Raw genomic sequence first — 25,453 nt, 5'->3', positions numbered from 1 at the left:
TGTACATTGCTACTTTTTCTTCTTATTTTGAACCGGCCCCTGATACGGAGTGGTTAGCACATCGCGTTACGACGCAAGGGGTCCCGGGTTCGACTGTCGGCTTGTGCATGGATGTTTGTGAGTCACCATTCATTAATTTCATCATATCATCTCATCACGCATCCCATCTTCGCAATTAGCCAAAATTGGCACAAAAGCGGAGTACAATAAAGCAAATCAATCAATCAATCAAATCGTATTTTGGTTTCTTCACGTTCCAATTATACTTCTCTAGAATAGCAACGATAAAGATACATGAATAAGGAATAGGCGAGGGAACACAAAGAAAAACCAATATCTGGGCACATGAAACTTTTCATTTCATTTTCTCTCCCCAAAAAACTATTTCACTTCATTTTTTTTTCGGAAGAAATCCGTCATAATACACGGTCAGTGTTTCGATTAATAAATAATCACATAATAATCACATGCGTTTAACAGAGTGGGTTATGGCAAAGATACTACGAATATCATATGCTACTGCTGCCTACACCCCATGTAATTCGTCTCGATTTTAAGAGAACACAACGTTGCAATTACCAAACATTTAGTTTAGTTTATTTTCCGTCAAGAAAATTTGTTGATTTAACCTCTACCAGGTAAATGGAAATCTGATCGTCATGATATGAATGCTGTTCTTTTAACGAATGTGGTTACAGTAACGTCATTGTCAATAGGGGAAACAGTCGAGTACTCGCTTGGCCCTACCTGTTTGCATATGAGGCATCGATACTGAATGGGAATTATTAAGTTATTTCTTTCCCATTCTCAATTCCTTTGCCTCTGTCTACATATCTATACATAATGTGAACACTGAGAAATATTTGACGGCATATATTTCACAAGACCTGGGTAGTATGAGGGGATAGCAACAACAAGTAAATTAAAAAACGAGGAACATAGGTAAGAAGAGAAATAAAAAGGACTGATGTGGGGTGAGAGGGCAATATGTTAAGAGAAACAAGTATGTTGTAAAAGAATGCATGCAAATACACACACACACACACACACACACACATATATATATATATAAGAAATGTAACTGGTACTATAATTGAGGAAATATTTAATTAATTAATTGTCAAGTGCCAAAAAAACAATAGGAAAGTTAAAGAAATATACGATTGGCATGCAGACACTGGGATGTTTTGTTTCACAATGTCGAAAACATTGGCAGACTACTTTTAGAGTTCTATCTTTATTCATCACATCAATCAACAACTTCTAATATTTTTTACGCTTGCCAGATCTTATCCACGACATCTGACAAAAACCGAATTTTTCGTACCCTTGGTTTTCGACATAGTGGATACATATGTTTTTTTAAAACTAAACTTGGTACTGTAAGACACACCAGGATCCGTTATTTTTTATCCTCTTGTTACTTTGCTTTCCTCCCGTTTGACAGTGAAAGTTTTTATGTTTTATGTATGCGTCAGATATTTGGCCTCGAAAGCACTGGAATATTGCTAAGTTCTCATTTTTATTTAAAACACAATCGATTTATGATAAAATTACATTACATGATTATTAAGGGATAAATGTTGAGAAATATGCATGTGTGAAGACAATACAATAAAATTGATAGTTATCATTCCATGGACATAATTGAAGGGAAATTGGAAAGATCAAACTCCACTTTTCAGTTTTTAAACCGAGCCCGGAAAACAGTAGATATTAATGTGTACGTGTATAATGTCTAACAATGAGGGTGCAAATTTAAAAGCACTAAAAAGCCCTCAAATAGGCAGACAAAAAAGCACAAAAATAAATAAAAAATAAGCACTTCAAAAAACACCCTAAAATCAAAAGACAGATTAATATTTATTTCCCACATGGGAAAAATATGTAATTTTATGTAATGGCCTTGTTTAAAACTATCAGCTGGTTACGTGATTTTCGGCTACTCCGAAAACGTATCCAGGACAGGGTTTGTTTTTCTACCTATCACTTTTAAAAGAAGAGGATAAGCAGTGCTCGAAGTGAGGGGGCATGGTTTCCCCGAGTTAGCAACATTTTCACAAATCATCCCACCCGCTGCCACACTGTTATCATGTCACCACATTAAAGTTAAACTAGGTCGGTATTGCTGCTACAACCGTTTTTCATCTTCTTCTAATAGAACTACTCCGCGGCGGAGTATTTAGTACTGCGCGCTACGATGGCACAGGTCTCGGGTTGGAATCCTGGCCTGGATAGGTGTTCTTTGTGAGTGTCCCTTCTTCAGTTTTAAAGTATCATCACTAGGGTGCGGATTTTTGCTTATTTGCCTTCTTAATTCCTTTGCAGAAGAACATAGGCTTTAATGTTTAAAGTTCGTTTATAGTCCGAAAACGCATTTAGTGCGTATAAATGCCTATTTTGAGGGTTAGTGTCTATTTTGCTTAATCGTGCCTAAACATGCCTATTCTCCCTTTTTTTATAACTTCAGCTTTTTTATGCGTCTTTGGCTTTCCCTACATTGAAGAAGGTAAGCCATTGGTTACATTGAACTAACTGAAATATGGTATTCGCCAAATTTGAACCCACTACTTCTTTTTTTCCAACTGAAATCCTCTAGTGTCAACCAGTACTCATCTGCTTTGTTGAGCGTGTGATAGGAGATAGGCAGTTATGTGTGGAGATATCGTGTTCATATGTTTAAAAATGCCTAAGCACTGTAATAATCTTCAATTAGGCAAAACGTTAACGAACAAAACAACATTTATTTTAAATTATAACTTCATGTTATATAAACTACATGAAAGACTGAAAGACATTCAACAAAGACAAAAGACAATCTCTCCCCAACTCGAGTTGTTCACAGTATCTCTTCTACAATCTTTTATCTTTTTCTTAACTTCTATCAATTCTCCCCCTCTAACAAAAAAAAAATCATTCATAGGTCTTGTTACCAAAGGTAAGTTGTAGTCTATCCGGCTCCTTCTTGTTTCTAGAAGATCTACGAAATTCTCTGTTTTCTATGTTCCTCGCTTCTGCAGGTACAACTGCCTCTGGTTCGCCATGTCCTGGTGCTGCCTCTGTATACATTGGAAACGTCCAAAAGTCATCCAACTCCTCTTCTTTCTTCTCAACCTCCAATCTCTGACCTTTATAGTTGTTCTTAAGCTTTCCCACTTGATGTCTGTGCACTCTTTTTGTAAATCCATTTCTAAGTTTCACTTCTAAAAGCTTTGCTCCTACTCTCTTAATCACCTGAGCTTTTATAAACTTAGGCACTAAGGATGGAAAATTTTTTACCCAAACTATCTCTCCTGATCTTGGCATCCAAGATTCTGCCTCATATTTATTATTTTCTACCTTTTCATCTATTTGGCAATTTGGTAAGTTGAATATACTTCTCGGCTGATAACTCATAATTCTTTCTGCTGGAGACATTCCTAATCGTTGCCACTTCGAAAATCTAAGATAGTATAAAATACTATCTATAATTTTTTTCCAGTCAATTCTACGTCCCTCATTTCTACTTTGAAAATATTTCTTTCTTAATAAGCCTTTAACAGTCAGCACCCACCTTTCCGCTAAACCATTACTTTCCGGATTCCAAGGCGGTGAATGTAGCAATCTTATTCCATGCTTTTCACAAAATTTCTCAAATTGATTACTCCTGAAAGGCGGTCCATTATCTGACACAATAACAGAAGGATAACCAAATATCTGGAAATTTCTGTTTAAACATTCTATAGTTTCTTCTCCATTTGTCGATCGCACCTGCCATATTTCTGTCCATCTAGAGCAACTATCAATGAATAGCAAAAATTTCCTTCCTCCGTATTCAAAAAAATCAACATGTATTCTTTCAAAAGGAATATCTGTTTGTTTCCATCCGACATATTTGTTTTTGGATGTACTTCTTTGAAAACTATTGCATTCTACACATTGATTTCCCAACCTTTCAAGATCCTCGTCTATTAAAGGCCACCAGTAGAATTCTCTAGCCATCATCTTCATTTTAGGTGTACCTACATGTTCTGCATGTAACATCTTCAACACTGTTTCCCTGCATTCTTTAGGAATTATTATACGTCTTCCCCACATAAGGCATCCTTTATTAATTGTTATTTCATTCTTCCTTCTGTAATAATGTAAGATCACAGTATTTTGAAACTCTTTTGGAAGTGAATTAGGCCACCCAACATCAACCCATTGTACAACTTTTTGTAAAATGTCATCTTCTTTCGTCTTCTTTACTATGTTATCTAACAATAGAGGTTCAATTTCAAAGGTGTCAATATAATTTAAAGATTCCTCAGCATCCCCTGTGTCTTCCTCTATTGGCAATCTAGATAAAAAATCTGCTACATCTACACGTTTTGTGTAAACAATTGTGTATGAGTATTGTGATAATAACAAGGCCCATCTCTGCAAACGTGAACATGCTAACGATGGAATTGCTGCTGCCTCGCCAAAAATATATTTTACAGGTAAAGAATCACTATAGACTATGAAATGCTTTCCATAAAGATATTTATGAAATTTCTTAATGGCCGTCACTAAAGCTAACGCTTCCCTTTCAAATTGGCTGTAATTTCTCTCTGAAGGCGCTAGTGTCGCCGAAGTGCAGGCAATTGTTTTCAATTCACCCTCAATCTTATTACACAACTGAGCCCCAACTCCTACACCACTTCCATCTACAATCAATACAATATCTTGATCTGGATTGTATGGGGTCAATATCTCAGCTTTTCGCAATGCTTCTTTGGATTCAAGAAATTCAGCTTTATGTCGATCTGTCCACGACCACACTGCTCCTTTCTTTAGCAATTCATAAAGATGTGTTATCTTCATAGCGAACTTTGGCATGCTCCTATGATAAAATGAAATCATTCCTAAATATGACTTCAATTCTTTAACATTTGTTGGCTCTGGACAATTCAATATTGCTGTCTTATTCTTGATTAAAGGTTGAAAACCATTACTAGATATCCTGTAACCTAAATATTCTACCTCTTTTTTGAAGAACTGACATTTATCGAGATTAACTTTTATATTATAATATGTCAATCTATCCAAAACTAGTTGTGTGTTATTGAAACATTCTTCTTCTCCACGGCCTGTTATAATTAAATCATCCAGGTAGCATTTGGCAAATGTATAATCTAACAGTACTTGATCCATTGTTCTTTGGAAAATCTGTGCACTGCAGCTTAAACCCATTGGTAACCTGTTATAAGTGAACAATCCCCATTTAGTATTGAGAACCAATAACTTTTTAGCACTCTCATCGAGTAATAGTTGAAGATATGCTTTGGTCAGGTCTAACACTACATATGTGTCTGCATCCACTAAAGAATTAAGTAAATCATCCACTCGTGGCAAAGGATAAGTTACTTTTTCTACCACTTTATTGACGGTTACCTTAAAATCAGAACACAGCCGTAGATCACCATTATTTTTCTTTACTACCACCAAAGGTGTACCCCAATCAGAATACTGAATAGGTGACAAAACTCCCAATTGAACTAAATTATCCAATTCAGCCTTTACTTTCGGTTGTAAACTGTATGGAACTTCGTATGCTTTCTTGAATATTGGAACTGCTCCCTCCTTGATTGGTATTGTAGCTTTAAATTGCTTAATAGGCTCACAAATATTACCAGAAAAAACTTCTTTGTACTTATTTATTAAGTATTCAACTTTCTGATTAGTAAAACTTGGTTGCTTAGATACTGTTAGCAAACAACTGTCCCTAGAAATCGTTAACTGAAACCAAGATTTACATTCTGGCCATAATTTATCCAACCAGGTCCTTCCTAAAATAGGTGTTTTCAATTTATTTCGGGAAATGTACAAGGGCATTTTTAATCCTCCATTTTCTAACTGCACATCCAGCATAACTCTCCCTACTATTGGTAGTGGTCTCCCATCTGCATTCCGTAAAGTGAGAACACTCTTTATAACTGGAATGTTCCTAAAATTCGTTGTATGGAATTCCTCATCCCAAACAGATACTGCTGCACCCGTATCCACTTCGAATTGGACCTGTTTGCCATTGCACATCAACCTAACTAAACAATTATCAGCTTCATTTCCAGAGCTACTCATTTCAACATCCGATTTTTGTACATATAATTGCTTCTTATGTACATTATTCTCATGTGAAGGGTCACTGGAATTATCATTAAGACTCATTAAGTCTAACCTACTTTTCTTATAACCGTACACAGGTTGTTTAACTTCCACATGTACGCCGTTTAACAACAAAGACTTCATAGATGTATCAACATCATGTCTCACCTTAGTTGAAGCTTCCTTCCTAAAAACATTGCTATTTATATTCTTACAGCACTGCTGAAAATGACCTTTTAATCCACATTTAAAACAATGTACATTCCAAGCCGGACATTTGTACTTTTCGTGTACATTATTACACCTGGAACATTTAAAAGCACCTTTGTTACTTTGCTGACTAACTGTTCTATCTTTTTGTAGATGATGTACATTACTGGATACAGTCTTATCTTTTTGATAAACAACCTCACATCTTGTTCTACCATTTCCATGGTTGATGATAAGGATACTGCTTTCATAAAATCAAGCTCTGGTTCAGTTAATAATTTCTTTCTTGTTACTTCGCTACGTATGCCAAAAACTAATTGGTCTCTCATCATTTCATTAAGAAACGTACCAAATGAACAATTAGCTGCTTGATGCTTCAAACATATTACAAATTCAGATAACGTCTGCCCTTCCTCTTGTCTCAACAAATGAAACTTATACCTTTCAGCTATGACATTTCTTTTAGGCCTGAAATGGGTTAGCAATAAAGAACATAAATCTTCATATGATTTTTGTGAAACTTTTGCTGGTGCCACTAAATCGCTTAGTATATCGTACACTCTTCCGCCAGCTACAGAAATTAATGTACAAACTCTTTTATCTGCTGCAATATTATTTGCCAAACAGAATTGGTCAAATCTTTCAATGTATGTTTGAATATTGCTACGTTCCACATCGAACTGTTCAAAAAACTGTACATGATTACTAACCTCCATTATTCATAGCTTCTTATTCATAATAAGACTAATCTTCTTATATGCATTATTCTTGGTATCTTCGTTCCATCTTTATCCTCGTCGCCAATTGTAATAATCTTCAATTAGGCAAAACGTTAACGAACAAAACAACATTTATTTTAAATTATAACTTCATGTTATATAAACTACATGAAAGACTGAAAGACATTCAACAAAGACAAAAGACAATCTCTCCCCAACTCGAGTTGTTCACAGTATCTCTTCTACAATCTTTTATCTTTTTCTTAACTTCTATCAATTGTAATAATCTTCAATTAGGCAAAACGTTAACGAACAAAACAACATTTATTTTAAATTATAACTTCATGTTATATAAACTACATGAAAGACTGAAAGACATTCAACAAAGACAAAAGACAATCTCTCCCCAACTCGAGTTGTTCACAGTATCTCTTCTACAATCTTTTATCTTTTTCTTAACTTCTATTCATAATAAGACTAATCTTCTTATACGCATTATTCTTGGTATCTTCGTTCCATCCCATCCTCGTCGCCAATTGTAATAATCTTCAATTAGGCAAAACGTTAACGAACAAAACAACATTTATTTTAAATTATAACTTCATGTTATATAAACTACATGAAAGACTGAAAGACATTCAACAAAGACAAAAGACAATCTCTCCCCAACTCGAGTTGTTCACAGTATCTCTTCTACAATCTTTTATCTTTTTCTTAACTTCTATCAAGCACAAGCAGCCAGAAGTGTATTAATCAAAAATGGATTGATGCAGAAGGTTGTTTTACGGTTGAAAACTTGATTTTTGTTATTTAGCACGGCTTTTCTCCACGTTTGGCTAATCGCATCGATGAGGATGAGTGATATGATGAAACTGATGAAGAGACACTCAGAAGCAGTGGCGTGCACAAGGGGGGGCTTGATGGGGGTTATAACCCCCTTTCGCCCAGTATTCCTAAAAAAAAGAACGTCAAAGGTAGGAAAATATGACAAAATGAGGGCTGACTACCAAGAAAAATATACATAACCTCTCCCTTTCGAAAATCCTGGGCACGACACTGCTCACAAGGAACACCCATGCACAGGCCGGGATTCCAACCCGGGACCCCTGAGTTGTAGCCTTGTTGTACTAACAACTCCGCCACGGAGGTCGTCCCCACACGGAAAAGTAATTTTCTGTCAAGCTTGTATGAAGCAGACATCTTTAACTGTTAAATTACTTCCAAATAAACAATTTCTTTCACATGGGAAATATCACATGTACCTAGGTACTACATATGTATAGTTTTATGTATTGCACTTGTTCAAAACTCTGAGCTGCTTACGTATAAATTCCCACTCCTCAGAAAATATTTTTCTACCTCTCGCGTTGTTTGGGAACAAGGATAAATGGTGAACAATGCACACTGTGACGAGCCTTCAGCTTACATTACCTCAGTTCTAAATGTAACAATGCTATGTTATGTGACAAACTTCGTTTAGTGGCTTTGTGTTGAATTTGGAGAATTACACTAATAGCGTGTCTTGGCGCTAGTTGCGAGGATGCCATCCGCTCGCATGCCGACTCACTTCGAGCACTGACACTAAGTCAAACGATATTATTTATTCTAAAATGTTATGCGCATACACAGATGAACAGCTCATCTACTCGTGCAAAAAGTGCAAGTAAAATACATTCAAATAAATAAATTAACCAGGTTGTGTTATCCTAGCTTCCCTGCAAATGATCATTTCATTCAAACTATTGTCAATTGTTTGTGAAATATATGTGCGCAATTAGTATAGTGGGTAACAGAAATTCATTTCTCCGGAGAAATTTTAATCGGAACATCCTTTAAAATATTTTTTTGTTAAAATGGTGCAAATCCTTTTTTCATCACTTCAGAACAATTATTCACGTAACAATCGTTAGCTCAAGTTATTTCTGCGAGAATTACTTTAACTGACGATTCTCTGAAATTTGTGAATTGTTAGAGCACTTTTATATGTAAACTGGAATGCTAATACAGTATGCATGTGCATTGGAAGTAAAAAAATGCCTATTTTAATGTATTTTTATTTTAGTTGCCTATTTTAGAGTCCTTTTTAAGTGCCTATTTGCATCATTTTGGTGCCTATTGTCTGCCTATTTCAGAGGTTTTTAGTGCTTATAAATCCGTACCCTAATCATCACACATCCTCATCTTCGCGATCATCCAAGAAAATTTAAGTAAAATAAACAAAATCAATCAATGGAAATTCGTACATTAGGCTAAAACTTAATGAAGAAGATTTCAGGCTTAATTCTGCTCCGTCCAGTGTGTCCGATATTGAGCTACATGTGCAAGTTATACTTCTTGTAAATATATCTGCAAAAAGATACCATTATATTAAATTTTAATTTCAAACTGTGAAATGCGAGAAATTTCTCAATTTTCAAGTAAAATCATAATAATTGTATTTGCTACTTTTATTCTCACCATTTTTATCGTTGCCATTTTATCCGCTTGCCATTTTCAATTTGCCACTTTATCCGTTGCCACTATTGCCTTTCCCATTTTTACGTAAATTCCACCAGTTTCATGCCCAATTGTTTGCAAGTTATGAAAAAAAAAATTGCACCCTTAAAATAAATTGTGGATGTTCCCAATAAAATGTATCTGAAGAAATGAACTTGCGTTACTCATTGCACTGATTGCGCACATTACACCAATACGTGAGCTGTTAATTTGTATGGCATTACATTATAGAATAAATAGCATCGTTTGACTTATGCAACACAAAGGCACTACACTAAGTTTTTCACATAACTTAGCATTGTTTCATTCAGAACTGAGGCAATGTAAGAGGGTTCATCTCGCATTGTTCACCATTTATTCTTGTTTCCTAATAACGCGATAGGTAGAAAAACATTTTCAGAGGAGCCTAAAATCACGTACAGAGAACCTGAGTTTTGAGCAAGGATATTTTGTAAAACTATATAGGTATGTGTATGTGGGATAGAATATTTATTTGTATAGTAATTTAACACAAGCTGTCAGTGGGGGCTGATATCCGTGGGGAAGTGGATAGCACAGCAGGGGTTCCAGGTTCGAATCCTGGCCTGGGCATGGATGTTCTTTGCGAGTGTTCCTTCATAAATGTCATCATGTCACCCCTCATCCGAATCCTCGCGATTAGCCAAAAGTGGAAGAAAAGCGATGCTGAATAACAAAAATCAAATTTTCCGTCGGTGGTTAAACAAACTTTTGCAGAAATCCATTTTTAAATCAATACACATTTGGCAGTCTTGTGCTTTTGGCATTTTTAAAAATATGAACATGATATCTCTACAGATAACTGTCTACTTCCTTTCACACACACGCACAACAAAGAAAATGAGTACGGATTGACTGCTACAAGATTTCAGGTGGAAAAAAGAGAGGGTAGTTAGGCTGTAGGTGTCGTTATGTCCACGGTGATGACTGATGAGTCACCAACAGGTTGTCCAGTTTGCTTACCCCGATTGAGGCTTTGTCAGTTCAACGTCAACGAAGGCTTACATTCAACACAGGGAAATCCAAAGGCGCATAACAAAGCTGAAATAAGCAAAAATGGCAGAATAGGCATTTTAGGCACGATTAAGCAAAATAGGCACTCACCTAATAGGCATTTATAGGCAATATAAAAATGCGTTTTTGGACTAGAAACACCATGAAACGAATTAAAAATATTAAAGCCTATGTTTTACTACGAAAGAATGAAAAAGGCAAATACGCAAAAAATCCGCAAGCTATTGATATGTAAGCATCTAAGTTGTGGGATCACTTCATCTTCTGCACAAATATGTTGAACTTGATCTCACTACGTGACAATTACTAGAATTCCATGGAAAAGGAAGACTTGCCCCGCAGGTGTTCAAAACCCCTACCTCCACCCCATCCTTTGTTGTAAGAGGGACAGATTCGATTTGAAGAAAGACATTCATTCTTGGAAACCATGATGGTAATCTCACAGAAGGAACAGGAGCATTTACTATAGCTTGGTGAATGAAGAGTTTTGAAGACAGAGTTGACATGGAAATATAATGTACTGGGTGGAAGTTTTTGAAAAGATAAAATGAATGAGACAGAACAACAATCAAAGTACAAGTACAATAGTACTGTGTTATAATTTTAAATATGTCAGTCAATTTCTACAATTATTTTCTATGGTTATTGGTTAACTCCCATATAATGTAGTGCCCACGCTGTCGCTTTGAAATCTAAGGATCTCGGGAATCCACTACTAGCAGACACACAATTTGCTTACCCCACTGGCGTACGCGGAGGAGGGGGGAATAAGGGGCTACAACCCCTCCACGAAATTTCTTGACAATAAGAAAATCTAAAGAAGTTGGGAAAACTTCCCTTTAAGTTACCCTCCAGCAACCATTTTTTTCTTTGAGTTACTTCTGAAACGAAAGTTTAAAATAATTATTGGAGCTCCTATGTCATGAAAAAGGAAATACAACAGCGAGGCAGTGGCGGCGATTAGAGGGCGAGGGGGCAATTGCCCCCCAACTTTTTGCCACTTTTGCCCTCGTACTTTGCTAAACCTTATCTACAAAGAAAAATATACTGCCTTTGCCCCCCCCCCCCCGTAGTTTTGGCACATTGCCCCTGCCGGTTTTGGAATCCAATCGCCGCCACTGCACCGAAATTGATTTACGGTGATGCATTCTATGATCCGAGCAAATTTAATCTTACTCTGATCACTAAAGGTTAGATTCATGGCACTGAACTGACTACATTCAGGTGTAATTGGTACAACTTCGATTGAAATCTCATAATATTTGAGTGAGGTAGAACCTTCTTTCCGGATCAAGTAAAATACGGAGTGACGTGCACTGAGGAGTAGCTAGTCTAGCACAGATAGATTAATCAATCTCACATATCTAATTTTCAAATCACAATATTGTCCTGTTGAAGCCACAGTTCACATACAACACTTTTCTTTCACATGCTTCTCGTCCCTCGGTGAGATCAGCTGGCAATGAATAGTGTGCTTCCGTGTGCTAAACGAATGCCTAAAAGGTAGTACAATTTTGTTGCTGAAAAATATTTTTTTGATTTGTGGCGATTTTATCTTGATATCAAGCCAGAATTGCCAATAATGTTATTAATATCTTGATTACTATTTGTATTCTAATTTAAATAAATAGTGTGCTTTCATGTGCTAGTGAATGCCTAAAAGATAGTACAATTTTGTTGCTGAAAAATATTTTTTTGATTTGTGGCGATTTTATCATGATATCAAGCCAGAATCGCCACAATAAACTCATTAATATCTTGATTAATATTCGTGTGCTTATAAAAATACATAGTGTGCATTCATGTGCTAACTATGTGCAAACGTGTGAGATATAATTTCATAATTTATTAATATGTGGCGATTTCCACTTGACATACGTTTTTCCACCGCCTCACCACTCACCATCACCAGTTCCAGGTAGAAACGAAACGGCCTTGCCACTGTGAAGGACTTTTAATTCAATGGAAGCGTCACACTGTAAATTGTTCGCGACAACCATTCATAATGCGCAGCTCTTCTTGGATGTATTCGATTAAAATAATGTGCAATGGCATGCGAACTTCTCTCCCTAGACATCACTTTGATCTCGATGCGTTACCGATGCGCTAAACAAATTTTAAGGCATTTTTCTAACACCTCGAAAAGGAGCAAATTGGTACAAGAATTCAGTCATAACTTTTTACTGGTTAAAGATACGTCGAAAAAACCTTCACCATTGCATTTCTCGTGAAATTCTAGCCTGATTTGATATATCATATCACCCCCTTCCCATTTAAAATTCTGAATTTGAATTCAAGATGGCTGACATCAAGATGGCCGTCGACCACGCGGGTGGCGTCAATGTGGTTCCCCCTTGGCCTGATAACGATTGGTCATCACCATTTCCATGTTGCGCGTTGCAGTGGCCTTGTACCGGGGGTGGTAAGTGACTTTTTGAGCCACCCTGTACAATTAAATTCAACACATTTTTGTACTTAATACGTCATTTGTATTTATTCTTTTACAAACAAAATACAGTTCCACCAGAAGGGAATTTTGCAGCATATTTTACTTGCCCTATTTGAGAAATGTTACACCTTTATGCCCATTCGGTTAACCTTCTCATTGTCTCTCCTACTAAATAATATAATTCTAATAATTTGGATAATGGCCTCTCTTGGCTCACCAGAACATGTGCACTTAGAAGATCAAAATCAAATCTTTCTTATTCTATAATTTGATGCACATACACAGATAAACAGGTCATATAATCGTACAAAAATAAAATAATGCAAATGCTTTCAATTAATCAGGTTATGTTATCTTAGCTTTCATATAAATGAGAATATGATTAAAATTATAATCCATTGTCAATGAAACATTTGTGCGCAATTAGCGCAATAGGTAACGCTAGTTCATTTCTTCCCAGAAATTTTAATTGGAACACCATTTAAAATATTTTTTTGGTTAAAAGGATGCAAATTGCTTTTCATCCCTTTTTGTGCGTACAATTGAACACAAAATTGCATGTAGTCCAGTTTCGCCTAATCCCCTTTGCCTAACTGCTTATCGGCACAGTACGCGTATAATGTGATTTATGAAATTTAACGGTCTCTCCACAGGCCGAAATGCCTGTTTTTTCATTCTGCATTTATTGAAAAAAATTGTCTTAATATATGTACATTTAGAAACTTTTTGTTTTACCTACTTTATACCCTACTGCCTATGTCTTTACTTTTTACGCCTATTTTTTAAATTTTCAGTGACATTTTTAGAATGTGTTTTTAAAAAATTGTACATAACTTAGTTTTCTTTCAAAAACATTATTTATTAGCACATTACGATGTTGCCAGTTGTCAGAAACAATTACAAAGCTGAGAAAAAGAGGTGAAACTCTTATCCATTAAAGTCTTGGAGGAATCGGTGCAGCTACTAATTGAAGTGTCAGGAGAAAAAGTTAGCTGTTGCAGAAAAGTGCAAAGGTGTAATGAGTAAAAATGTAGAACTGGAAAACTTGAAAACGATTTGTGATATTCTTAAACCAGAAAAAATATTTTATTCACGATATGAATCCAGTTCTTACAATAGCCTATTTCATGGGTGGTCAAATGAGATCATTCTCGTTATGAAAATCATTCTTTCTGACAGACGGCTATCGATGAATGTAGCAAGCAAAAAACAAAAAAAAACTAGTGGTTGTGTGTAATCAAGGCAACAAATGAAAGTAAATATGTTGTTTACATGTTGATTTTAAAATGAGTACTGATTGATTCCCACAAATCTTTCAGGGGGAAAAAAAGAAGGGGAGAGCTGGCGTCGTTACGTCCACATATATGATGAGTCACTAACAGGTTGTCCAGTTTGCTTACCCCGATTGAGGCTTTCAGTCAGTTCAACGTCAACGAAGGCTTACATTCAACATAGGGAAAGCCAAAGGCGCATAACAAAGATAAAGTAAGCAAAAATTGCAAAATAGGCATTTTAGGGACGATTAAGCAAAAGAGGCACTCATCTAATACTAATAGGCATTCATAGGCAATATAAAAATTCGTTTTTAGACTAGAAACACCATGAAACGAATTAAAAATATTAAAGCCTATTTCTTACTAGACCCGGTAGAAGGAGGCACATTGTAGTTCGGATCCAACTTTAAACAAGAGGTGGTCATTTTCGTTCAATCTCCCTCACCTTCATGCCTCGCCCTCACACGCCTTCACCCTCACGGCTCGCCCTCACACGCCTTCACCCTCACGGCTCGCCCTCACCCTCACATGCCCTCACGACTCGCCTTTCACCCTCACGGATTTTCCTTGCCCTCGCCCTCACCCTCACACGCCCTCACCCTCACGACTCGCCTTTCGCCCTCACACACCCTCACCCTCACGACTCGACTTCATCCTCACCCTCACACGCCCTCACCCTCACGGATTGACATGGCCCTCACCCTCACACGCCCTCACACTCACGACTCGCCTTTCGCCCTCACCCTCACACGCCCTCACCTTCACGACTCGACTTCGCCCTCACCCTCACACGCCCTCACCCTCACGACTAGCCTTTCGCCCTCACCCTCACGCACCCTCACCCTCATGGATTGACATGGTCCTCACCCTCACACGCCCTCACCCTCACGACTCGCCTTTCGCCCTCACCCTCACACGCCCTCACCCTCACGACTCACAGGTCGCCCTCACCCTTACACGCCCTCACCCTCACGACTCACAGGTCGCCCTCACCCTCACACGCCCTCACCCTCACGACTCACAGGTCGACCTCACCCTCACACGCCCTCACCCTCACGACTCACCAGACGCCCTCACCCTCACACGCCCTCACCCTCACGGCTCGGCTTCGCCCTCACCCTCACACGCCCTCACCCTCACGACTCACCAGTCGCCCTCACCCTCACACGCCCTCACCCTCACGGGTCGATCTCGCCCTCACCCTCACACACCCTCACCCTCACAAGTCTTCGGAGGGTGAGGGTGAGGGTGAGGTCTGCCTTCATGAGGGTCGCCCTCCGGAGGGTGACCACCTCTGGTCATTGACGGTCAAAGACACCTGCAGGGGGTACAGGTGAGCAATTGCCCACTCGATTTCAAATTGCATTCATGTAAAGATAAAGTTTGCAACATTTTCTTGCTCGCTTCGTTCGCAATTTCGTTTCTCAGTTTCGTCAAGTTCAGTTCCGTAGCTAGAAGGCGGCGGGAGTCGGCCATGAACGGCAAATGATCTAATGAAAAAAAAATCTTGAAAGAGACAATGCCTTGGCGCCCCGTGATATTATGTGCACCCTAATAAAAGCAAATAGGAAGGGGGCATACATTGATGGTTAAGGGCACCTACAGGGGAAGGCACATAGGAGCAATTGTCCCTTCGATTTCAAATTTTATGCAAATAAGAATGCATTTCGTAAAGTTGAGCGAACAACACAACGAAGCGACACTATGCATGATGTTGGAAAAACGACTCTGTCCAAGTGATATGCGAGCGAGAAGCGACACGTGTAGTTTGTCGTGTCTCTTCGGCTTAAAAAAAAATGCATTCATTTCTGAGAGTCGGTTGCCGAGATACACGACACGTGTCGCCTGTCGCTTCGATCTGAATGGTCCCATTGACTGAACGTGTTCCTGTCTTTTGTCGCCTGGATAAAATGAATGTGGTGCTGATATCTATGCAGTGTGGCCGTAAATAATTGCTGGTCGAAGGAATGCCTTGTAGGAATGTAGAACAACCTGGGAGTTGAGTCCCCAGGATATTTCAATTAACTGTTTGATCAAGCTCATACGATTTGTAGCTTTTTGGACGATGTTGAGCATTTGAGGTTTCCAGGTTAGCTTGGAGTCAAATATGACTCCCAGGTATTTTGCAGTGGTGGCAGGCAGAAGTGGAGTTCCCCGTATTTTGATGTTTAATAATGTTGGGTTCCTTTGGATCTTCGAGCGACAGCCTGTCTGTAGAAACACCAATGCTTGTGTTTTGAGAGCATTAATTGTGAGACGCCATGTGTCACACCATCTTTGGAAGGAGTTTATAGTTGGTTGGAGAGTTTTGTTTATAGCTTGGATGGTTTAACAACATGCGAGAAATGCGGTGTCGTCAGCGAATTGGTAGATATAAACTTGTGGGGGTTTTGGCATATCGGCAACGTATAGTATGTAGAGTAATGGTGATAAAGCAGCACCCTGTGGAACGCCAGAGTAAGGGAAAATGGGGTATGACATCGCTCCATTTACATTGACATAAGCGACCCTATTTGTTAGAAAGCTGTGTACTAATCTGACATAGGAAAGCGGTAGGTGTAATTTATGGAGCTTGTAGATGAGTCCAGTATGCCATACTTTGTCAAGGGCTTTCTTCAGGTCGAATAGTACTAGACAGGATGGTTTGGAAGTGTTGAAGTGATTTGTGATGCGAGTCGTTAGTTTTAACAAATTATCAAGGACACTGTGTTGAGGTCTAAAGCCTGCTTGGTGCGACGGAAGTAAACTGTGTGCTTGTAAGTGCATGTGTATGCGTCGAACAATGATGTGTTCGAATATTTTGCTAAAGGTTGATGTGAGCTGAATAGGTCGATAGTTTGTGGGGTTGGTACTATCTTTGTGTGGCTTTGGAAACGTTAGAATCTTTGAAATCTTCCAGTCTGTCGGGTAGTGTCCTGTGCGGAGGATAAAATTGTAGATAATAGCCAGAAGGGACAGCAATGCAAGTGGGGCCTGTTTGATCAATACGTATGTGATATTGTCCAAGCCGGGAGCAGTGTTTCTCTTTCTACGCACAGTATTGATAATATCGTTTGTTGTAATAGGAACAGTTAGAGCATTAGTAGGATCTATATTGTGCGTATTGCTGGGTTGCAGTTGCCTGTTATTGGGGTTGGTGACTCTGTCAATTTTGGTCTGGAGGCGGAGATTTGGGGCTAGTTGTGGTCTTGGAGTGAAAGTGTCTTGCAAGACATTTGCGAAGGCATAAGCTTTTTCAGTGTCGGTGTTTATGGCTGCGTCCTTGATTGTTATCGGATAAGGAGTACTACTGGATTGTCCAGTGAGCACCTTGAAACGTTTCCAGTATTTGGTGGGATGGCTTTCATCACTCAATTGGTTGCACGTTTCAATTCATCGACGTTGTTTATTAGCTTTTATATAGTTTTGTACTGTACGCAGCCATTGACGGTGTAAGTTAAGGGATTCAGGATTTCTGGTCTGGAGGTAGTCCCTGTATGCTCGTCGTGATGCTGTGATTAGGTAAAGATATTGCGAAGGTAGCTTTGTTGTTGTTGTTGTTGAGTTGGTGTTTTAAGTCCACTTTATGCACAGTAAGGCTAATCGGGACTGGACCTACAGTTTAAATTGGGATCCAAACCACTTGTTCCTCCACCGGGTATCGAACCCGGGACCCCTTGATTACAAGGCAAGGACGCTACCACTGCGCCATGGGGGAGGCCCGCGAAGGTAGCTTTGGTTTGTAACTATTGAGAGTGGTCGTAGGTATGTGAGTGGTTGCCGCACTGGTAATCTGTGCCGTAAGATGTTCCACCATCGTATCGAGTTCCTGCAAATTGTCTGGTGGTGGATGCGGGTCACAAAAAGCATTCTGAAGCTTTTCACTATATACCTCCCAGTTCGCTTTGTTGTAACACCAGATTTTTCGAGGTTGTGTTGTACTGCTTGTATATCGGTTACTAAGATTTCAGGTGATTCTCACTGGGTCATGGTCACTGCCGATGGAATCCAGCACAGATATGTTCAAGCAGGCACTAAGAGATGTTGATGTTATAACAACGTCAGGGGTAGTGTTACTTATGGGACGTTTGGCTCTGGGCAGTACATGGAATTCCGCTGTAGTGTTTTGGTCCAGAAATTGTAGAACGTTTGTTTTGTCTTGAATGCTACGACTATGATAATTGATGTCCGCTGCTATGATATAATGTTTGCTAAGGGTTTGGATATGTTGAAAGAATTGGTATGGAATAGTCTCCCCTGGTCTTACATAGATGGTAGCAAATGTAACGACCCGGGATGGAAAGTAGATGGTACTAGCAGTATGTTCTGGCAAGTGGAAGCTTGTTGGGAAGTTTACTGTTCGATATGGTAATTTTCTATCTACTCCAATTGCTGTGCCGCCGTTTACTCTTAAGCCCGGCGGACCATCGTGGCGTAAGATGTTGTATGGTGGAATATGACAGATCATTTTTGGAGCAAGATAGGTTTCGTTTAGCGCAAAGCAGTGAACAGATTCTTCCAAGAGCAGGTGTTGCAATAAAGCTTTTCATTTAGAAACGGATCGGATATTTAAAAATAGAAAATTATACATATTCCGTACAGCCATATTCAAAACCTTAAACCGCAGTTTCCAAGTGAGATATGTGGAAATGTACATGAGGACCAGAGTATGTTGCATGGAGTTGCAAGTTGAAAATGCTTCTTGCAGATGCTGTTACTTGGGTTAATATGTGCGTTCTTAAATATGGGTGCACATTTTGGAGAGTCAGTGTGAAGAAACGTATTCGATCTTCCACTGTTACTGGATGTCGTAGTGAGTTATCAGGTTCTGTAGCAGTGTAATTGGTGCGCAGGGGAACTGTTAGGTCAGGGTGTTCAGTTATTGCATCTGGCTTGGCTTTGCATTTGTAACTGTATGTAGGATGGTTTTCCGTACATGTGACACATTTTGGTGGAGCAGTTTGGTTTTGACATTCTTTGGTTAAATGGGGTCCTGAACAGTATCCGCATTCATCTCGGTTTGGACATACAGCAGTAGTGTGCTTGTTATACTGTTGGCATTTTTCGCACCTCAATGGAAGAGGTTGTTGAGAACGGGATGGTTCAACTTTGTACCTGCGTCTGTATATATATGCTCCACTGTATAGTAGGGTGTCTACAGCATTTTGTGAGTCTGTTAGTACCCGCACCATGTATGTGGGTCCGTCGTTATTGCGAATACGGATACATTTGCGGATTTGTACACCTTCGCATTCCAGTTCCTCAAAGATCTCTTCATCTGTTAGGCTAGGTTCTTCACCTCTGATGACAACTGATAGTAGTGGGGATTTATGTGGTGGTGGTGGTGGTTGTTTTTGAGTGGAAGCATTCAGTGTTTGGATGTTTGCTTTGGCTCCATAAATGTCGAAAGAAGCTTTGTTTCTAATTAGTTTTGCAAAGTCTGGATCTGGTGATTTCAATATGATGCCATTACGGGTGAACAGTATTTGTGAAATTTGTGCCCTTGGCACATATTTAGATGTTTGTTGGAATACATGTTTTGCTGTATTGTATTTTGTGTCGTAGTTGGTGAGCAGGAAGTTATATATGCTGGTACCCTGTTGTTTGGATTCTGGTTGGTTTGCATGAGCTGTATTTGCTGCATCTCGTTTAATTGGTGGTCGAGATCGTTGACATTGAGGTAATCCTTCATAGGAATTGCGACATCGGTGTTTGGTGGAATAGCTGGACGTTTGCATTGGATCATTGGTACTTCGTGAATCGAGCATCATCTCGGAGTTTGGACCGTCCGTCCGTTTAGTACCTCCGGTGAATGTTTTCACCCCTTCTCGCTGTCGTAGCAGCGTTGCAGGAAGACCTTGATGCATATCAGAAGACCACAACCGTGAGTTGTTATATGATCCATTGGAACAAACGAAAATCCTGTGGGAAAGCGCACAAACTCAAACCAACCGACAACTCAATCCAATGAAGCAATTCCAAACTAATTGTAGAGCCCAAGACAACCAAGAAGAGGAAGGATGAAGGTAATGAGGGAAAACAGTTTAAAAAAATAGTGTACGTCGTATGTCTGCTCCACTCAACGTGATCAACCAAAAGAAGGTTCCTCGCAATCATCTAACCACCGTATAGGCACAATTGGTACCGTTTGTCCGTTCAAGACTTACGGCTTCCACCTGGAGTAATTGGCCCACGTTGCGTGACACAAGAGAGACCGACTTACGATTACCTATGCCTGATGCATAGGTAATCCCGTTCATCCGTTTAGAGGGGCTTTTCAGTACTTAGCTCCTGATTATATAGTCTGGGATTAAAATATTTATCATGGGCGTTTCAATTTTATTCACCACATTTTATTTGCTGATCTTCGTTGTAACTTCAATATTCACACATCTTTCGAAGGATAATAAAACACATTTTTCACTAATTACAATCAAAGTTATCCTTATTTATGTTACTAGAACTTATGTTTATTTTACATTTGAGTTGTACCGACATCTAGTGTACGCCGCATGAAATAAAAGCTTCGGTGCTTTATTCACACTGGAATTCATTCCACTGTATTTCAGTTTTATTTCATTTTGTCACTATTGTTTATGTTCAATAAGTATCTCTATTGTTATATTAAATGGGAGCGTCTATTGTTTTATTTTTTTAAAAAAATGCATCCTTATCGCATGCATGAGGCTTACGTCGATCTTGCCATGTCAAGCTTGCTTTGACAAGCTAAAAGGAACCTATCGCAAGCTTGCCCCAAGTTAATGTGCAATCTGGGGTGATATCATACTTTCCCCTCATGGCTAATAAACATGGTTTTATATTTTATACATGCACATTTATCGAGAATAGTTATTACCAAAAATATTGTATTAGGTAAATCGAAAACTAAAGGCAATTTTGTGTTTTCGCAGGAATAAACGAAGACGTCACCACGTGTATCCTTGGAGTGACGTGGAAGTAGGAGTATCAATCACTGCCCCATTCAGTCAAGTGTCGCGGAGCAAAAAGGTCACACGTAAGGACGCACCACTCAGCGAATGCACCATCGAGGAACAGCGCGCCGTAGTGCGCTTTCTGTGGTCGGAGGGAGTCAAACAGGCAGACATCCACTTTCAGCTGATAGCGCAGTATGGAGCAAGCACCATGACTCAACGAAAGGTTTATGAGTGGATGGACCACTTTAAAACTGGACGCACAAGTGTAACGGACGAAAGTCAAAGTGGACGCCCAAAAACATTCCGCACAGAAGAAAACGTCTAACGGATGGATACCATTATCAGGGACGATCGAAGAATCACAATAGCACAAGTGGCGGAACTCTTGGACGTCAGTTTCGGATCGCCATATGCAATAGTGTATGATAGTAGTGATATAAGAACACGGTAAGGCACAAGGACCCTTGCACATATCACGGAGCCCGGTCAAGCCATAAAAATGTCAGGGTATAATGAATGAACTGGCTGTCGGACAGGCACCTTGAACACCATCACAAATGCTTGCAAACGACAACTCTGTCAAAAAAAGTGGGGAAACAGGAGGGTGTCTTCCAGGAAAAAGAGAAGTGACCTTGAGTGGACCAATCACAGAGCCTTCCACTTGAAACAAGGGACCCAAGATTAAACCGTGTTTGTTCCTGGGAACCTTTCGCGTTGAGCTGAGCTCCACTATGTTTTTCCCCATTTAACTCCATTGTTTTGAATTATCGGAAACTTGTCCCCGTGAGTTTCTGGCGATGTGCGATGTGCTTCACTGTGTTTTTACCCTTAGGGTACCAGGTGGGTACCCAAGGAACTCACAGCTGCGCATTAGCAGCAGCGCGTCACATTGGCTACCCAGTTTCTCCAACACTATGAAGCCGATCCCAGTATCTTGGGACGAATCGTGACAGGAGACAAAACATGGGTTCACCATTACGAACCATGCCTTGGATGGAAACATGCGTCGTCCCCTGTACGCAAGAAATTCAAACAACAACCGTCCTGTAGGAAACTGATGCTAACGCTGGTTTGGGATGTGAAGGGACTGATCCTGGAGGAGTTGCCCCACATGGTGAAACTGTGAATAGTGCAAGTTATTATGTGGTCCTGCAAGACAAACTGAAACCTGCAATTCGTCACAAGCGACGTGAACTGCTGTCTAAAGGGGTGCTCGTACTCCACGATAATGCCAGGCCTCATACAGCAAGGGCAACAGTAGACACTGTGCACAGGCTTGTCTTTGAGTTGCTTCCCCATCATCCGGACAGCCCTGATCTGGCGCCATGAGATTAATTACCACATCTTCGGCCCTTTGAAGGAGGCGCTGCGTGGTCGTCGGTTCAGGTCAGATGACGAGGTCCAGCATGCGGTGCAGACGTGTCTTCGTGAGCAACCAAAAACCTTCTTCGCGGACGGGATACAGAAGCTGATTGCACGATACCTATAGTGCATTGCTGTGCAGGGAGCATATGTGGAATAGTGATATGTGTAGTTTTTCTTCCTGTGTGGAAATAAATATGTTATGTGAAGATTGCTTTTACTTTTTGATTGTTTCATGTCTCGCAATCTCTACCGCTTTCTTATTCATAGGAACTATAATTTTAAAATTGTTGTAACCAAAGGACGAAAATAGGAGGGGAAAGAAAACATGTGTTAATATTATAATATCGGATAGGGTACAGTGTCATAGTGTATAATAATGAAAATATCATAAGCTTACGCACTTAATACATTTTCTTTAAAAATTTTGATAAGTTTCTATCAGATTCCTACTTCCGCTGTTGAAATAGTATTCGCAACCAGAAAAAGAAAACATTAGGCGTAATGCAAAAATCTAACTTTTTATATTTACGACCCATGGCTGCTAGGGAAGGCCCAATTACATCAAATTTAGTGTTCTTTGTTTATAAACATACTATATTTAGACCGTCTCAGCTACCTTGCGTTGCGCTTTAATATATTAATTCTTACGTTCAGGAGAATGTCAACACCGAAACATCAGGCGATAAACGGCACTCAACAGGCGACAAAAGACAGGAACCCGTTCAGTCAATGGGACCATTCAGATCGAAGCGACAGGCGACACGTGTCGTGTATCTCGGCAACCGACTCTCGGAAATGAATGCATTTTTTTTTTAAAACCCAAGAGACACGACAAACTACACGTGTCGCTTCTCGCTCGCATGTCACTTGGACAGAGTCGTTTTTCCAACATCATGCATAGTGTCGCTTCGTTGTGTTGTTCGCTCAACTTTACGAAATGCATTCTTATTTGCATAAAATTTGAAATCGAAGGGACAATTGCTCCTATGTGCCTTCCCCTGTAGGTGCCCTTTACCATCAATGTATGCCCTCTTCCTATTTGCTTTTATTAGGGTACACATAATATCAAGGGGCGCCAAGGCATTGTCTCTTTCAAAACATTTTTTCATTAGATCATTTGCCGTTCATGGCGGACTCCCGCCGCCTTCTAGCTACGGATCTGAACTTGTCGAAACTGAGAAACGAAATTGCGAGCGAAGCGAGGAAGAAAATGTTGCAAAATTTATCTTTACATGCATGCAATTTGAAATCGAGTGGGCAATTGCTCACCTGTACACCCTGCAGGTGTCTCTGACCCTTGCCATTTGAAATTTTCGAGCTCTTCCCTAATTTTAGACCCCATTTTTTGGGTCACGCGGTTTCATCTTTTCTTAGTCCCGTAGTCATGAAGTGGCATATCGTTGGAAAGCTTGTGTCCTGCACTTTCCGAAACTGTTATGGTGCTGAACATATCTTAATTGTTAAGCTCGGTATACTCGATTTGGCTCACCTACCTTTTTTTGCAAAACCATTTTGTTCACGGAAAACGGTAGGTTGTACAGACAAATGTTTCATATAACAATCGTTTTTTCCCCGTCTTTCCGAATCTGCATTCCAAACATACCCTTCCCATTTGAAATCGCACGAACGGGGCATGTGCCCCCCACTAAAACCACAAAGGGTGGCTTTCGGGCTATTGCAAATACTTTCTACGGATTCTTTGGGCCCAACTTAGTGCTGCATTTTTTTTGTTTCACCTTGATACGATCTCCCGTTCTCGAGTAAAAGGTAGTGTCTGGGTAACTCTGAAACACCCTGTATATCTTTCCTCTTTACCTATTATTAAAAAGGTGTAATAAAGAATGGACTTTCGTGTATTATGTCGGAGCAGGAGCTGAGTGAGTTCCGACAACGAACAGAGTTTCGGAGCGTTCCGGCTCACTGATCATACCGCAGACAATTGTCTGTGATAATATTGTAATCAAGTATTTTGCTTATTTAGTAGTAACTTGGCAACTTTTTCGACGGAGCTTGATCTCCCGAACCGTCCCTTTAAATGAGACGTTGCATACAAAACTCCAACAACAATTGCGTACAAATACTAATCGAAAACATTGTAACGTGCAAGTTCTCGCACGTTCATGACTTTCTGTAACCTTGGATTTGGGTGCGGCCTTCAGTACAGGAAGCACTCAAGACGCTGTGGATCGATCTTGTCTTGCCTGTATTCAGTTTTACTCCTTCCCCTGGTCGGTGCAAGTGCACTAGGAAAAACCATAAACAGTATGTCATAAGTGCATCTGCTCTAGGAAGGATGCACCAGATGAGTACCAAAGTACCCATTACTTTCTTCAACGGTGCAAAGGCACATGTACCTCCTTAATTCCTAGAAAGAACTAACTAAGTACACAAGCCACTCAGTGCACGTGTCCCTAAGGGTGAAGTAAGGTCAGCAACAACAGGAAAGCTGCGGTTACTGAGAAGGTTTCTAGGAACCAGATACGATCAGCTACTCCACGTGCGGAGAGCTCCACATGTAAGGACACCACATGCGAACGACCGATGACACGAGGCAAGGACAGTCAGACCTATGTCCATGTCTCCCTGACCTTCCGCAATTCCTGACAACGACACGAGGCAACAGAAATAACCCTTCCTAATGTTGTTTCGGCCACACCCGAAGTATATAAGCCCTAGTCAGAAGACTAGAGGTGTGGTAGTTAGTCTACCAGCAGATCTGAATTACGGCCGGAGGCGCTGTCCAGTCTCCAACCAAAGATGGCTATCCACCCAGCCAAGTCCAGGCTGTCTTCAGGCACTTATAAGATGGACACGGAACTTCACTTCAAGATTACTAAGTATCGCTAATCCACCCTTCTTGCATTTCAGCCCCTTCCCTTAACACAT

General features: G+C 39.8%; 1 protein-coding gene and 1 non-coding gene across 2 annotated transcripts in view; both read right to left on the bottom strand.

The window, feature by feature from the left end:
* NiPp1 (nuclear inhibitor of protein phosphatase 1) overlaps positions 1–25,453 on the bottom strand; it is a 419,486-nt gene that overhangs the window by 251,028 nt on the left and 143,005 nt on the right. The window lies entirely within an intron of this gene.
* On the bottom strand, positions 17,914–17,985 carry TRNAT-UGU (transfer RNA threonine (anticodon UGU)). The gene has a single exon. It is a non-coding gene; the product is annotated as a tRNA-Thr (tRNA).

The sequence above is a fragment of the Lepisma saccharinum genome, chromosome 27 (assembly GCF_977018435.1).
Source record: "Lepisma saccharinum chromosome 27, izLepSacc3.1, whole genome shotgun sequence".
NCBI classification, from domain to species: Eukaryota; Metazoa; Arthropoda; class Insecta; order Zygentoma; family Lepismatidae; genus Lepisma; species Lepisma saccharinum.
The sequence above is the reverse complement of the archived record's forward strand: the minus strand, read 5'-3'. Positions and strand labels throughout refer to the sequence as shown.